Source organism: Desmodus rotundus, chromosome 12 (genome assembly GCF_022682495.2).
Source record: "Desmodus rotundus isolate HL8 chromosome 12, HLdesRot8A.1, whole genome shotgun sequence".
Classification (NCBI taxonomy): Eukaryota; Metazoa; Chordata; class Mammalia; order Chiroptera; family Phyllostomidae; genus Desmodus; species Desmodus rotundus.
The window spans coordinates 33,613,544-33,631,201 of NC_071398.1; positions in this window are offsets into that span (position 1 = coordinate 33,613,544).

Below are 17,658 nucleotides of genomic sequence, written 5' to 3' on the forward strand. Positions count from 1 at the left end.
TTCTTCCCCCCTTTCTCTTTTACCCACAGATGAGACAATAAAACCTGGAGTGCTGAAAAGACCAGAGTTAGACCGTGTTACACCCATAAACGTCAGCTCAAGACCAGGGAGCACAGGAGATTAAGGAGACAGCACCACCGAATCCCATTGGCATTCTACCATAGAAGTTCATACCATAAATCCAGGGAGTAAGATTAGATCAATTTAAGAAGCAGAGGCCAACAAGAAGAGTCTCACAAACAATGGGAAGACAAAGAAACAATTCCCAAATGAAAGGAAAGGAGGAAGCCTCAGAAAGAATGCTAACTGAAAAAGAGGCAAGTCAACTATCAGATACTGAGTTCAAAGCAATGGTTATCAGGAAGCTCACTGAGCTCTCTGAGCTCACAGAGAACTACCAGAAACTACAGGGAAACTACAATGAACTCACTGCAAACTATATCAACATGAAAAAGGAAATCGAAACTATCAACAAGAGCCAAGAGGAAATGAAGAATACAATTTCTGAATTGAAGAACACAGTAGAAGGAATGAAAAGCAGACTTGATGAAGCAGAAGATTGGATCAGCGAGCTGGAGGACAAAGTAGAAAAAAACATGCAGAAAGAGCAAGAAAAGGAAAAGAGGCTCAGAAAGAATGAAGAGGGGTTAAGGGAAATGCAGGACAACATGAAATGTAACAATATCCGTATAATAGGAATACCAGAAGGAGAAGAAGAAGAGCAAGGGATAGAAAACCTGTTTGAAAAAGTAATGATGGAAAATTTCCCTAATCTGATGAGAGAAAAAGTCACCCAAATCCAGGAAACACAGAGAGTCCCAAGCAAGAGGAACCCAAATAGACCCACTGCAAGACACATCATAATTAAAATGGCAAATCTCCAAGACAAAGAGAGGATCTTAAAAGCAGCAAGGGAGAAAAAGGAAGTAACGTACAAGGGAGCCCCAATGAGGTTAGCAACTGACTTCTCAATGGAAATGCTCCAAGCCAGAAGAGAATGGCAAAAAATATTCCAAGTAATGAGAAACAGAGGCCTGCAACCAAGGCTACTTTACCCAGCAAGGCTCTCAATCAAGATAGAAGGCCAAATAAGGAGTTTCCCAGACAAAACAAGTCTAAAAGAATACACTTCCACCAAACCAGCTCTGCAAGAGATGGTAAAGAGACTGCTTTAAGGAAAGGAAGGAAAAGAGAAAGACAGAGGAACACAGGTAGGAATAAAGGCAATGAATAACTTCCTATCGATAATAACCTTAAATGTAAATGGATTAAATGCTCCAATCAAAAGACATAGAATAGCTGAATGGATAAGAAAACATGACCCACACATATGCTGCCTACAAGAGACCCATCTCAGGACAAAAGACTTACACAGACTGAAAGTGAAGGGCTGGAAACAAATTTTCCAAGCAAACAGACAGGAAAAAAAGCAGGAGTAGCAATACTCATATCAGACAAAACAGACTTCTAAAGAAGGGCCATAAAGAGAGACCCAGAAGGTCACTTCATAATACTCAAAGGAAGAATCCACCAAGAAGACATAAACATTGTAAATATATATGCACCCAACATAGGAGCACCCAAATACATTAAGAAAATCTTGGAGGACTTCAAGAAAGATATTGACTGCAACACAATTATAGTAGGGGACTTTAACACCCCACTATCAAAAATGGACAGGTCTTCCAGACAAAATATCAACAAGGATATTGTGTCACTTAACAATACCCTAGAGGAAATGGACTTAACTGATATATATAGAGCTTTTCATCCCAAAGAAGCAAAATGCACATTCTTTTCAAGTGTACATGGAACTTTCTCAAAGATAGACCACATGATAGGACACAAAGCAAGCCTCAACAAATTCAAGGCAATTGAAATCATATCAAGCATTTTCTCTGACCACAAGGGGCTGAAACTAGAAACCAACCCGAAAGGAAAAAACCCCAAACACTCAAAATCATGGAGACTGAATAGCATGCTATTAAGCAATGAATGGGTCAAGAACGAGATTAGGGAAGAAATCAAAAACTTTCTGGAAGCAAATGAAAATGAACTCACAACAAACCAAAACCTATGGGACACAGCAAAGACAGTCCTGAGAGGGAAGTTCATAACAATACAGGCCTACCTTAAAAAGATAGAAACATTTCAAACAAACAACCTAACCCTACGCCTACAAGAACTGGAGGAACAACAACAAAGACAGCCCAGAGCAAGCAGAAGGAAGGAAATAACCAAGATCAGAGCAGAGGTAAATGACATAGAGACTAAAAGCACAATTCTAAGGATCAATGAATCCAGGAGCTGGTTCTTTGAAAAGATAAACAAAATCGATAAACCTTTAAGTAGGCTCATCAAGAAAAAAGAGAGAGGATCCAAATAAACACAATTAAAAATGAAAGAGGAGAGATGACAACTGATACCACAGAAATACAAAGGATTGTAAGAAATTACTACGAAGAACTGTATGCCAAGAAATCTGAAAACCTAGATGAAATGGACACATTTCTAGAAAAATATAATCTTCCAAAACTGAATGAAGAAGAAGCAGAAAACCTGAACAGACCAATAACAGCAGAGGAAATTGAAGCAGTCATCAAAAAACTCCCAACACACAAAAGCCCTGGACCAGATGGTTTTACAGGAGAATTCTACAAAGCATTCAAGGAAGAGCTAACCCCTATCCTTCACAGGCTATTCGAAAAAATCCGAACTGATGGAAGACTCCCAAACTCTTTTTATGAAGCCAGCATCATCCTAATCCCAAAACCAGACAAAGACACAACGAAGAAAGAAAACTTCAGGCCAATATCTCTGATGAACATAGACGCTAAAATTCTCAACAAAATATTGGCAAACCGCATCCAGCAATACATTAAAAAGATCATCCACCATGACCAAGTGGGATTCATCCCAGGGATGCAAGGATGGTACAATATTTGCAAATCAATAAACATAATACATCACATCAACAACTGCAAAGACAAAAATCACATGATCATATCAATAGATGCAGAAAAAGCATTTGATAAGGTACAGCACCCATTTCTGATAAAAAACACTCAGCAAAGTGGGAATAGAGGGAGCATTCCTCAATATAATAAAGGCCATATATGAGAGACCTACAGCCAACATCACACTCAATGGACAAAAACTTAGAGCTTTCCCACTAAGATCAGGAACAAGACAAGGATGCCCTCTCTCACCACTCCTATTCAACATAGTATTGGAAGTCCTAGCCACAGCAATGAGACAAGAAAAAGCAATAAAAGGCATCCAAATTGGAAAGGAGGAAATGAAACTGTCACTGTTTGCAGATGATATGATAGTGTACATGGAAAATCCTATAGACTCCACCAAAAAACTACTCAACCTAATAAATGAATTTGGCAAAACACCTGGATACAAAGTCAATACTCAGAAATCAAAGGCATTCCAGTACACCAACAACGAAACTGCAGAAACAGAAATCAGGAAAAAAATCCCATTTGATATAGCAACAAGAAAAATCAAGTACCTAGGAATAAACCTAACCAAGGAAGTAAAAGACCTGTACTCAGGAAACCACACAACAATGAAGAAAGAAATCAAGGAAGACACAAACAAGTGGAAGCATGTACCATGCTCATGGATTGGAAGAATTAACATCATCAAAATGGCCATATTACCCACAGCAATTTATAGATTCAATGCAATCCCTATTAGAGTACCCATGACATATTTCACAGATATAGAACAAACATTGCAGAAATTCATAGGGAACCATAAACGACCCTGAATAGCTGCAGCAGTTTTGAGAAAGAAGAACAAAGCAGGAGGGATCACAATACCTGATATCAAACTGTATTACAAGGCCACTGTAATCAAAACAGCCTGGTACTGGCATAAAAACAGGCACATAGACCAATGGAACAGAACAGAGAGCCCAGAAATAAACTCAAGTCTTTACGGTCAATTAATATTTGACAAAGGAGGCAGGAGCATAAAATGGAGCAAAAACAGCCTCTTCAACAGATGGTGTTGGGAGATCTGGACAGCTACGTGCAAAAAAATGAAACTTGATCACCAATTTACGCCATACACAAAAATAAACTCAAGATGGATAAAGACTTAAATATAAGTCGTAACACCATAAAAGTCCTTGAGGAAAACATTGGCAGGAAGATCTCAGACATTCCACGCAGCAACATCCTCACAGACATGTTCCCTAAAGCAAGGGACATAAAGGAAAGAATAAACAAATGGGACCTCATCAAAATAAAAAGCTTCTTGAAGGCTAAAGAAAATAGCACCAAATTACAAAGAGAACGAACAGTATGGGAAAACATATTTGCCAATGATACCTCAGCCAAGGGCCTGATCTCCAAAATATATAAAGAACTCACACGACTCCACTCCAGGAAGACAAACAACCCAATTAAAAAATGGGCAAAGGACTTGAACAGACACTTCTCCAAGGAAGACATACACAGGGCCCAGAGACATATGAAAAGATGCTCAGCATCACTAGCCATCAGAGAGATGCAAATTAAAACCACAAGGGGGTACCATCTCACACCAGTCAGAGTGGCCAACATAAACAAATCCACAAACAAATGTTGGAGAGGATGCGGAGAAAAGGGAACCCTAGTGCACTGTTGGTGGGAATGCAGACTGGTGAGGCCACTGTGGAAAACAGTATGGAATTTCCTCAGAAAACTAAAAATGGAACTGCCCTTTTACCCAGCAATTCCGCTGCTGGGATTATACCCTAAGAACCCTGAAACACCAATCCAAAAGAACCTGTGCACCCCAATGTTCATAGCAGCACAATTTACAATAGCCACGTACTGGAAGCAACCTAAGTGCCCATCAGCAAATGAGTGGATCCAAAAACTATGGTATATTTATACAATGGAATTCTACGCAGCAGAGAGAAAGAAGGAGCTTATACCCTTTGCAACAGCATGGATGAAACTGGAGAGCATTATGCTAAGTGAAATAAGCCAGGCGGTGAGGGACAAATACCACATGATCTCACCTTTAACTGGAACATAATCAACAAAAGAAAAAAGCAAACAAAATACAACCAGAGACATTGAGGGGGGGAACAGTCTAGCAGTGGCCAGGGCGGAGTGGGGTGAGGACAGTGGGAAGAGGGGATTGCAGGAACTACTATAAAGGACACATGGACAAAACCAAGGGGGAGGGTGGGGGTGGGGGAGGGAGGTGGGTTCAGCTGGGGTGGGGGGAGGGAAGGGGAGAAAAGGCATACAACTGTAATTGAATAACAATAAAAAATAAATTAAAAAAATAAGTCTCTTAAACATTTCATATAATAATGGTTTAGTGATGATGAACTCCTTTAGCTTTACATTGTCTGGGAAGCACTTTATCTGCTCTTCCATTCTAAATGATAGCTTTGCTAGAGACAGTAATCTAGGGTGTAGTAGATCTTTGCTTTTTATCACTTTGAATACTTTTTGCCAAATCTTTCTAGCCTGCAAAGTTTCCTTTCAGAAATCAGCTGACAGTCTTATGAGAACTCCTTTGTAGGTAACTATCTGCTTTTCTCTTGCTGCTTTTAAGATTCTTCATTTATAACCTTTGCCAATTTAATTATGATGTTTCTTGGTGCGATCCTCTTTGTGTCTATCTTGTTTGGGACTCTCTGTGCTTCCTGGACTTGTATGTCTATTTCCTTCACCAAATTAGGGAAATTTTCTTTCATTAATTTTTTCAAATAGATTTCCAATTCTTTATTCTTTCTCTTCTCCTTCACGCACCCCTATGATGTCAATTTTGTATGCTTGAAGTCCCAGGGGCTCCTTACCCTATCCTCATTTTTTTGGATTCTTTTTTCTTGCTTTCTCATTGGATGTCTTTTGTTTCCTTATGTTCCAAATCATTGATTTGATTCTTGGCTTCATGCACTCCACTGTTCATTCCCTATAAATTGTTCTCAATTTCAATTAGTATATCCTTCATTTCTTTTTTTAAAGCATATTTTATTGATTATGCTATCACAATTTTACCAATTTTTTCTCCTCTTTATCCCCCTTTCACTCTGCATCCCCCAGCCCTCTAGCCTTCCCCATCCCTTTAGTTCATGTCTATAGGTTGTACATATAAGTTCTTTGGCTTCTCTGTTTCCTATACCATTCTTAACCTCTCTCCATCTATTTTGTGCCTAACATTTATGTTTCTTATTCTCTGTAACTTCCCCCCATTTTTGCCCTCCCCCTCCCACATGAAAACCCTCCATGTGATCTCCATTTCTCTAGTTCTGTTCCGTTTCTAGTTGTTTGCTTAGTTTTTATTATTGTTGTTTAGGTTCAGTTGTTGATAGTTATGAGTTTGTTGTCATTTTACTCTTCACAGTTTTGTTGTCATTTTACTCTTCACAGTTTTTGATCTTCTTCTATTTCTTAGATAAGTCTGTTTAACATTTCATATAATAAGAGCTTGGTGATGATGAACTCTTTTTAACTTGACCTTATCTGGGAAGCAGTTAATCTGCCCTTCATTCTAAATAATAGCTTTGCTGGATACAGTAATCTTGTATGTAAGCCCTTGCCTTTCATTACTTGGAATACTTCTTTCCTGAAAGGTTTCTTTTGAGAAATCAGCTGATAGTCTAATGAGAACTCCTTTTTAGGTAACTCTCTCCTTTTCTCTTGCTCCTGGCAATGGAAGGTGGTACACCCAGTCTGGAAAACAATTTGGCAGTTACTTATAAAACCAAATATGTAACCCAACAATTTCTCTCTTGTGTATTTATTCCAGGAAAATGTAACTAATATTCACAAACAAAAACTTGAATGTTTATAAAAATTTTCTTTGTGAGCTTCCGGCCAAGATGGAGGCATAGGTAGACACAACCTATGCACAACCAAAAGAAGGACAACAAGAATTTAAAAACAAAAAACAACCAGAACTGACAGAAAATCGAACTGTATGGAAGTCTGACACCAAGGAGATAAAGAAGAAACATTCATCCAGACCAGTAGGAGGGGCAGAGACGAGCAGCCAGGGCAGATAGGCATGAATGCAGCAACTGGTGGACTCTCTCCTTATCTTTAATCTTGGCTAATGTGATTATGATGTGCCTTGGTGCGTGCTTCCTGGGGTCCAACTTCTTTGGGACTCTCTGAGCTTCCTTGACTTCCTGGAAGTCTATTTCCTTTGCCAGATTGGGGAAGTTCTCCTTCATTATTTGTTCAAGTTCTTGCTCTTAAAATTTCAATTTCTTGCTCTTCCTCTTCTCCTTCTGGCACCCCTATAATTCGGATGTTGGGATGTTTAAAGGTGTCCTGGAGGTTCCTAAGCCTCTCCTCATTTTTTTTAAATTCTTGTTTCTTCATTCTTTTCTGGTTGGATGTTTCTTTCTTCCTTCCTTCTGGTCTACACTGTTGATTTGAGTCCCGGTTTCCTTCCTGTCACTATTGGTTCCCTGTACATTTTCCTTTGTTTCTCTTAGCAGAGCCTTCATTTTTTCATCTAATTTGTGACCAAATTCAACCAATTCTGTGAGCTTCCTGATTACCAGCGTTTTGAACTGTGCATCTGATAGGTTGGCTATCTCTTCGTTGCTTAGTTGTATTTTTTCTGGAGCTTTGATCTGTTCTTTCATTTGGATCATTTTCTTTTTGTCTTGGTGCACCTGTTACATAAAGGGGCGGAGCCTTAGGTGTTCACCAGGGCAGTAACGCTGGTCTCTGCCCTGTGACACTGTACATGGGGGAGGGGCTGAGAGGGAGCAATGGCGCTTACTCCACTCTGTGCCAGATTTCAGTCACTCCCTCGGGTACCCACAATCAAATTGGGCCCCTCTGGTGCTGTTTCCCGAGTGGGTGGGCTTGTGCATGCTCTAGGCCCCTGTGGGTCTCTCCAACAAACTCTCCTGTGAGGCTGGGAGTTTCTCCTGCTGTCGCCCCAATCCCCACAGGTGCTTTCAATCAGAGTTTTGAGGCTTTATTTCCCCGTGCTGGAGCCTTGGGTTGTGCAGTCTGCTTCGCTCCCCCCTGCTGTTCGTCCAGGTTTATCTATGCGCAAATGTGGGGCCGCGGGGTGCTACCCACTGCTCTGCCTGCCCCGTTCTCCACCACTCTGAGTCTGGCCCTCTTGGTTTATCTGTGTGCGAATGTAGGGCCACAGGGTCTGCTAGTGGTCAGACTGCCTGCCCCGTTCTTCCCACACTTTTCCAGTCTCAGTCCCCCCACGGCAAGGCAAGTCCTCTCTGCCCCAGCTTCCCATCTCTGCCCCTCCTACCAGTCTGGATGAATGTTTCTTTTTTTATCTACTTGGTGTCAGACTTCCTTGCCGTTCGATTTTCTGTCAGTTCTGGTTGTGTGAGAAGGTGCAGTGTGTCTACCTACACCTCCATCTTGGTTCTCCTATTTTCTCCTTTTTTATAATTTGACTCTTCTGAGGCTTGTCTTTTTATTTTGTTGATGGTTTCCTTTCATGTGCAAAAACTTTTAGTTTATGATATAGTCCCATTTTTTTTTCTTGTTTCCCTTGCCTTAGGAGATATGTCAGATAAACTATTGCTGCAAGCAATGTGTGAGATTTTACTGCTTATGTTTTCTTCTTTTCATGGTTTTGGGTCTAACATTTAAGTCTTTAATCCATTTTTTGAATTTATTCTTGTGTGTGGTATAAGTAGGTGGTCTAGTTTTATTTTTCTGCACATATCTGTCCATTTTTCCCAACACCATTTTTTGAATAAACTATCTTTAGCCCATTGTATGTGCTTGCTTCCTCTGTCAAATATTAATTGAATGTAAAAGTGTGGGTTTATTTCTGGGCTCTCTATTCTCTTCCATTGATCCATGTGTCTGTTTTTATGCTATTACCATGCTATTTTGACTACTATGGCCTTATAGTGTAGTTTGATATTGGGTAGTGTGATTCCTCCAATTTTGTTCTTCTTTCTCAGGATCAGTGGTGCTATGTGGGGCCTTTTGTGGTTCCATATAAATTTTTGAAATATTTGTTCTAGTTGTGTGAAATACATCATTGGAATCTTGATAGGAATTGCATTGAATCTATAGATTGCTTTGGGTAGCATGGACATTTATTCACCAATACATCTGATAAGGGGTTAATAGCCAAAATTTATAAAGAACTTATAAAGCTCAACACCAAAAAACCAAACAATCCAATTAAAAAATGGGCAAAGGACCTAAATAAACACTTCTCCAAAGAGGACATACACGTGGCCAACAGGCATATGAAAAGATGTTCAATCTCACTAATCTTGCTAATTATTAGAGAAATGCAAATTAAAAACCATAATGAGATATCACCTCACACTGGTGACAATGGCTATCATCAATAAATCAACAAACAACAAGCACTGGCAAGAATTGGAGAAAAGGGAACCCTTTTGCACTGTTGGTGGGAATGCAGATTGGTGCAGCCACTGTGGAAAGCAGTATGGAGGAGATACATCAAAAAATTTAAAATGGATCTGCCTTTTGACCCAGTAATCCTACTTCTGGGAATATATCCAAAGAAATCCAAAGCACTAAATTGAAGAATATAAGCACCCCTATGTTCATTGAGTGTTATTTATAGTAGCCCAGATTTGGAAGCAGCCCAAGTGTCCATCAGTAGGTGAGTGGATAAAACGACTTTGGGACATTTACACTATGGAATACTACTGGACTGTATAAGAAAATTTTACTCTTTGTGACAGCATGGAGTGACCTAGAAAACATTATGCTAAGTGAAATAAGCCAGTCAGAGAAAGACAAATACCATATGATTTCATTTATATGTGGAATCCAGTGAGCAAACTGAAATATCAAGCAAAATAGAGATAGACTCATAGAGTGCAGGACAACAGCTATTGGGGGCTATTAGGGAGAGAAGGGATTGAGCAAAAAAGAAAAAGAGACTCATGGATATGGACAACAGTATAGTGATTGCAGTGGGGAAGAGTGTATATGGGGATAAATGGTAATGAAAAAGTATAATAAAAAATTTAAAATAATTTGACTATTCTTGTAACAGGGTATTTTGTAGAGCAAAAATGTTAATTTGATGAAGTCTAATTTATCCATTTTCCTCTTATCTGTTGTGCTTCTGGAGTCCTAGGCTCCTAATATTTTCTGCTATGTATTTTTCTAGAAGTTTTATGCTTGTAAGTTTTGCATTTATGTATATGGTTGATTTCAAGTTAATTTATATATGCACTATGAGGTTTAAATTGATGTTTATCTTTCACTGATGAATGTCCAATTGCTCCAGCAATTAATTGAAAAGGCCAGCTCTCTTCCATTGAATTGCTTTTGATCTTTTGTCAAAAATTAATTGGGTAGGATGTCATAAAAATGGCACAATAAAAAGGTATAGGGTTCAGTACTCATCAAAGAAACCATTGAGTTGGAAAAAGAAACTTGAATAAACTAATTCTGAACTCTGGAATTGAATCCAAGGCTTATAAACCAGGAAAGTTCTAGATAAGAGACATGATAGTATCATTTTAATTTTTTTGTCAATTACAACTTACATTCAATATTATTTTGTATTAGTGTAAAGCATAGTGGTTAGACAATCATATAATTTATAAGGTGTTCCCCCTGATATTTTCAGGACCCATCTGGTACCATACATACTTATTACAATGTTTTTGGCTATATTTTCTATGCTGTACTTTACATCCCCATGACTATTTTGTAACTACCAATTTGTACTTCTCAATCTTTTCACCGGTTTTACCCAGTCCCCCATGGCCCCTCCCCTCTGGCAATTATCAGTCTGTTCTCTGTATCTATGAATTTGCTTCTGTTTTGTTTGTTTATTTGTAGTTCTTTAGATGCCACATATAAGTGAAATTATGTGGTATTGGTCTTTCTCTGACTGACATATTTTATTTAGCATAGTACCTTCTAAGTCCATTTCTGCTGTCTCAAATGGTAAAATTTCCTTTATATAGCCAAGTAATATTCCATTGTATATATGTACCACCACTTCTTTATCCACACATCTATTGATAGGCACTTGGGTTGCATCCATATATTGTCTATTGTAAATAATGCTGCAATGAACATAGGGGTGCATATATTCTTTTGAATTAGTGTTTTGGGTTCCTTTGAATATGCTCAGAAGTGGAATTGATGGGTCATAAGGCAGTTCCATTTTTAATTTTTTGAGGACACTCCATAGTGCTTTCCATAGTGGCTACAACAATTTGCATTGCCATTAACAGCACAAGAGGGTTCCCTTTTCTCCACATTCCTGCCAACATTTGTCGTTTTTTAAGTTATGGGTGATAGCCATTCTGACAGGTGTGAGGTGTTGTTTTGATTTTAATTTCACATACTATTAGTGATGTTGAGTATCTTTTCATACATCTGTTGGACATCTGTATGACCTCTTTGGAGAAGTGTCAGTTCAGGTCCTCTGCCCATTTTTAATTTTCTTTTTGGTTTTGAGTTGTTTAAGTTCTTTATAAATTTAGGATACTAACCCCTTATTAGATGTATCATTGGCAAATATTTTCTCCCATTCAGTAGGTTGTCTTTTCATTTTGTTGATGGTTTCCTTTGGTGTGCAAAACATTTTTATTTTGATGTAGTCCCATTTGTTTATTTTTTGTTTGTTTCCCTTGCCTGAAGAAATATATAGAAAAATATCACTAAAAAAATGTCAGATTTTTTTTGCATATGTTTTCTTCTAGGAGTTTTATGGTTTTGAGCCTCACATTTAATTTATTAGTCCATTTTGAGTTTATTCTTGTGTAGGGTGTAAGAAGGGTGTCTAATTTCATTTTTTGCATATATATGTCCTACTTTTCCAACACTGTCCATTGAATAAACCATGGTTATCCTATTGTATTTTTTGCCTCCTTTGACAAGTATTTATTGACCATATAGGTGTGGGTTTATTTCTGGGCCCTCTGTTCTGCTCCATTGATGTATATGTCTGTTTTTATGCCAGTACCATGCTGTTTGATGACTATATCTTTATAGTATAGTTTAATATCATGTAGTGTGATATCTTCACTTTGTTCCTTTTTAAAAAAAGATTGCTGTGTCTATAGGGGAGTCTTTGGGTTTCCATATACACTTTTGGATTATTTGTTCTAGTTCTCTGAAGAATGCCAAAGGTATTGTAATAGTAATTATATTGAATCTTAGATTATTTTTGGTAATATGGACATATTAACAATGTTAATTCTTCTTATACATGAGCATGGTATATGCTTCCATTTATTTGTGTCTTCTTCAATGTCTTGTAATTTCTTCAAATTTAGGTCTTTTACCTTTTTGGTTGGTTTTATTCTTAGGGTTTTTTTTTTTTTTTTTGAGCAATTGTACATGGAATTGTTTTCTTAGTTTCACTTTCTGATAGATTATTATTGGTGTATAAAAATGCAATTGCTTCTTTGCAACTGATTTCTGAATATTAGTTTTGTGCCCTGCTACTTTACTAAATTAATTTATCAGTTCTAGTAGTTTTTTGTGGAATCTTTAGGGTTTCCTATACACAGTATTGTATCATATGCAAATAATGACAGTTTTACATCTTTCTTTCCAATTTGGGTGCCTTTTACTTCTTCTTCTTATCTGATTGCTGTGGTTAGGACTTCAAGTACTGTGTTAAAAAAGAGTGGTGATAGTGAACATCCCTGTCTTACTACTGATCTTAAGGGAAATGTTTTTAGTTTTTCGCTTTGAGTATAATGTCAGGTACAAGTTTGTCACATATGGCCTTTATTATGTTGAGACATGTTTCTCATATTTCCACTGCTGAGAGTTTTTATTATAAATGGATACTGGATTTTGTCAAATGCTTTTTCTGCATCTATTGATATTGTTATCAGACAGGGACTGGCCTGGAACAGTTCTGCCTTAGGCCAGCCTGTAGTGTGTAGGTTCTTGACTTTGTGTAAGAAAGATTTCACAACATGAATCTGAATGATTTTGAGAATACACTTAGTAAAGCTGGGGAAACAAAGGAAGGACTTAGGGTAGAAGAAATAACAGGGGAGGGCTTAGGTGGTGTTCTGTGCTGGCTCCCTAGATATGTTATAGGAAAGTAGTGAGGCAAGGCAAGAGAAAACGGGGGCCTCGGAGGCAGGATTAGGGGGTAAACCCTGGTTGAGATGCTGCTGCCCACTGCTTTCCTGCCTGCAATTCTTGTGGGGAACCTTAGAGTTTAGGATGAAGTAAAAAGTTCATGCCTGGGAAAGGGCATGGGCTTGCTCTAGAGCGAGCCCACTCTGAATCTTTGTCCTGAGGGCTTTTAATCTTTCTTCTGCAGCTGAGAACTTAGGGAAGGTTTCAGTAGCATATTCATCAACTTTCCAGGTGCATTTTGGTTATGCTGATGTTTTAAAATGAGCATATATGGAAGTTTGGGATTATTCTTTGGTTTGCTATGCTGTTTTACTTTTATCTTGGATCTGTCTTGTAATGGGTTTTGTTATTTATTCCCTAACTTCATCTGTCCAAAGGTTTAGCTGGCACAAATGGCATTAATTGGGTCTCTGACCTCTATTTCCCAGACCAGGGTGATTTAAGCTATGTAATCTTTGGTTAGGGAGAAGTATAAACCATTTTTTCTCAAATGTCCTTGGTTAAAGGACATAAGGCCTTGTGATTCACCAGCTGGCTATAAGTTGCTAAAACTGGCTTTGTTTAATTTTCTTTTTTTTTAATTTTTATTTTTTGATATATTTATTGATTATGCTACTACAGTTGTCCCATTTCCAACCCTTCATTCAACTCCATCCTGCCCACCCCCTTCCTCCCACATTCCCCCCCTATAGTTCATGTCCATGGGTCATACTTATAAGTTCTTTGGCTTCTACATTTCCTACACTATTCTTACCCTCCCCCTGTCTATTTTCCACCTATCATTTATGCTATTTATTCTCTGTACCTTTCCCCACTCTCTCCCCCTCCCAATCCCCTATTGATAACCCTCCATGTGATCTCCATTTCTGTGGTTCTGTTTATGTTCTAGTTGTTGGCTTAGTTTTCTTTTGTTTTGGTTTTAGGTGTGGTTGTTTATAACTGTGAGTTTGCTGTCATTTTTACTGTTCATATTTTTATCTTCTTTTTCTTAGATAAGTCCCTTTAACATTTCATATAATAATGGCTTGGTGATGATGAACTCCTTTAAGTTGACCTTATCTGAGAAACACTTTGTCTGCCCTTTCATTCTAAATGATAGCTTTACTGGATACAGTAATCTTGGATGTAGGCCCTTGCCTTTCATGACTTGGAATACTTCTTGCCAGCCCCTTCTTGCCTATAAGGTCTCTTTTGAGAAATCAGCTGACAGTCTTATGGGAACCCCTTTGTAGGTAACTGTGTCCTTTCTCTTGCTGCTTCGAAGATTCTCTCCTTTTGTTTCATCTTGGCTAATGTAATTATGATGTGCCTTGGTGTGTTCCTCCTTGGGTCCAGCTTCTTTGGGACTCTCTGAGCTTCCTGGACTTCTGGAAGTCTATTTCCTTTGCCAGACTGGGGAAGTTCTCCTTCATTATTTGTTCAAATAAATTTTCAATTTTTTGTTCTTCCTCTTCTCCTTCTGGCACCCCTATAATTTGGATGTTGGAACGTTTCAAGATGTCCTGGAGGTTCCTAAGCCTCTCCTCATTTTCCTGAATTCTTGTTTCTTCATTCTTTTCTGGTTGGATGTTTCTTTATTTCTTCTGGTCCACACCATTGATTTGAGTCCCAGTTTCCTTCGCATCACTATTGGTTCCCTGTACATTTTCCTTTGTATCTCTTAGCATAGCTTCCATTTTTTCATCTAGTTTTCGACCAAATTCAACCAATTCTGTGAGCGTCTTAATAACCAGTGTTTTTTTTTAATTAAAATTTTTTTTATTGTTATTCAATTACAGTTGTATGCCTTTTCTCCCCATCCCTCCACCCTACCCCAGCTGAACCCACCTCCCTTCCCCACCTCCACCCTCCCCCTTGGTTTTGTCCATGTGTCCTTTATAGTAGTTCCTGTAATCCCCTCTTCCCACTGCCCCCCCCCCCCCGGCTATTGTTAGATTGTTCTTAACTTCAATGTCTCTGGTTATATTTTGTTTGCTTTTTTTCTTCTGTTGATTATGTTCCAGTTAAAGGTGAGATCATATGGTACTTGTCCCTCATCACCTGGCTTATTTCACTTAGCATAATGCTCTCCAGTTCCATCCATGCTGTAGCAAAGGGTATAAGCTCCTTGTTTCTCTCTGCTGCATAGAATTCCATTGTGTAAATGTACCATTGTTTTTGGATCCACTCATTTGCTGATGGGCACTTAGGTTGCTTCCAGTACGTGGCTATTGTAAATTGTGCTGCTATGAACATTGGGGTGCACAGGTTCTTTTGGATTGGTGTTTCAGGGTTCTTAGGGTATAATCCCAGCAGTGGAATTGCTGGGTCAAAGGGCAGTTCCATTTTTAGTTTTCTGAGGAAATTCCATATTGTTTTCCACAGTGGCCTCACCAGTCTGCATTCCCACCAACAGTGCACTAGGGTTCCCTTTTCTCCGCATCCTCTCCAACATTTGTTTGTGGATTTGTTTATGTTGGCCACTCTGACTGGTGTGAGATGGTACCTCATTGTGGTTTTAATTTGCATCTCTCTGATGGGTAGTGATGCTGAGCATCTTTTCATATGTCTCTGGGCCCTGTGTATGTCTTCCTTGGAGAAGTGTCTGTTCAAGTCCTTTGCCCATTTTTTAATTGGGTTGTTTGTCTTCTTGGAGTGGAGTCGTGTGAGTTCTTTATAACCAGTGTTTTGAACTGTGCATCCAATAGGTTGGCTATCTCTTCCTCGCTTAGTTGTATTTTTTTCTGGAGCTTTGAAGTATTCTGTCATTTGGGCCTTTTTTTTTTGTCTTGGCAAGTCTATTACTTAAAGGGGCAGAGCCTTAGGTGTTCCCCGGGGTGGGGTAACCCTGGTCGCTGGGCTGTGATGCTGCATGGGGGGAGGGGTCGAGAGGGAGCAATGGCACTTGTTCCACTCTCCACCGGATTTCAGTCACTCCCTCCACTACCCACAATCAAATTGGGCCCCTCTGGTGCTGGTTCTCAAGTGGGTGGGCTTGTGCACACTCTAGGCCCCTGTGGGTCTCTTCAACGACCTCTCCTGTGAGGCTGGGAGTCTCTCCTGCTGCCGCCCCAACCCCCATGGGTGTTTTCAATCATAGGTTTGAGGCTTTATTTTCCTGTGCTGGAGCCCTGGGTTACGCAGTCTACTTCGCTCTCAGCCGTTCATCCCGATTTATCTGTGTGCGAGTGTCGGGCTGCCAGGTCTGCTACCCGCCGCTCTCCCTGCCCAGTTCTCTGCCACTCTGAGTTCAGCCCTCTGGGTTTATCTGTGAGCAAATGTGGGGCCACAGGGTCTGCTAGTGATCAGACTGCCTGCCCCGCTTGTCCCACACTCCACCAGTCTTGGTCCCGCCACGGCCACGTGAGTCCTCTCCACCCCGGTGCCCATCTCCACCCCTCCTACCGGTCTTGATATATGTTTTGGACTTCCTTGCCGTTTAATTTTCTGTCAGTTCTGGTTGTGCGAGGAGGCACAGTGTGCCTACCTACGCCGCCATCTTGGTTCTCCTCCTATCTATTTTTAAAATAGATAGAATCCATCGATACATGTAATAGACTGACAGCTGTCAAAGGCGAGAGGGTGGAGGGGCTGGATAAAAGAAGGTGAAGAGATTAGCCAAAGAACATGTATGCATAACCCATAGACACAGACCACAGTGTGGTGATTGCCAGAGGGAAGGGGGTGGAGGCTGGGTGGAGGTGAGCAAAGGTTGGGGGGAATGGAGACGTGTGTAATAGTGTCAACAATAAAAATTAACTTTAAAAACATGGCATGTTTCAATCTCCAACTATTATTGTAGAACTATTTTCCCCTCAACTCTATTTTTGCTTCATGTGTTTTAGGCCTCTGTTGTTATGGTGTATGCATATTTATAACATTATATCTGTTTAGTGAAGTGAATCTTTTGCCAATATATCTTGTAACATTTTTTACTTCAAGTCTATTTTGTCTGACATTAATATAGTCATCCCAACTCTGCTGGCTACAATTTGCATGGGAGTACTTTTTCAATCCTCTTACTTTCAGACTCTTCATATCTGTGTCTAAAATGGACATCATATAGATGCACTATGTTTTTTAATCCAATCTGCCATTCTCTGCCTTTTAATAGATTTAATTCAATTATATTTAATGTGGTTGCTCATTAGGAAGGATTTACTCCTGCTAGTTATTTTTTCTCTATGTCCTATATAATACGTATCTCATTATTTCCTCTATTACTGCCTTTTTTATTATAGTTTATTGATTATGCTATTACAATTGTCCCAATTTTTCCCCAAGGGCCCCCTCTACCCAGCACCTGCCACTCCCTCAGGTAATCCCCACACCACTGTTCATGTCCATGGGTCATGCTTGTAAGTTCTTTGACTACTCCATTTCCTATACTGTACTTTTTTCATCCCCATGGCTATTCTGAAACTACCTATTTGTACTTCTTAATCCCCTCATTTCTTCCCCCATTCTTCCCCAGCCCCCACCCATCTGGCAACATCAAAATACTCTGTGTATCCATGATTCTGACTCTGTTCTTGTTAGCTTAGTTTGTTTTTTAGATTCAATTGTTGATAGATATGTATTTATTGCCATTTTATTGTTCATAGTT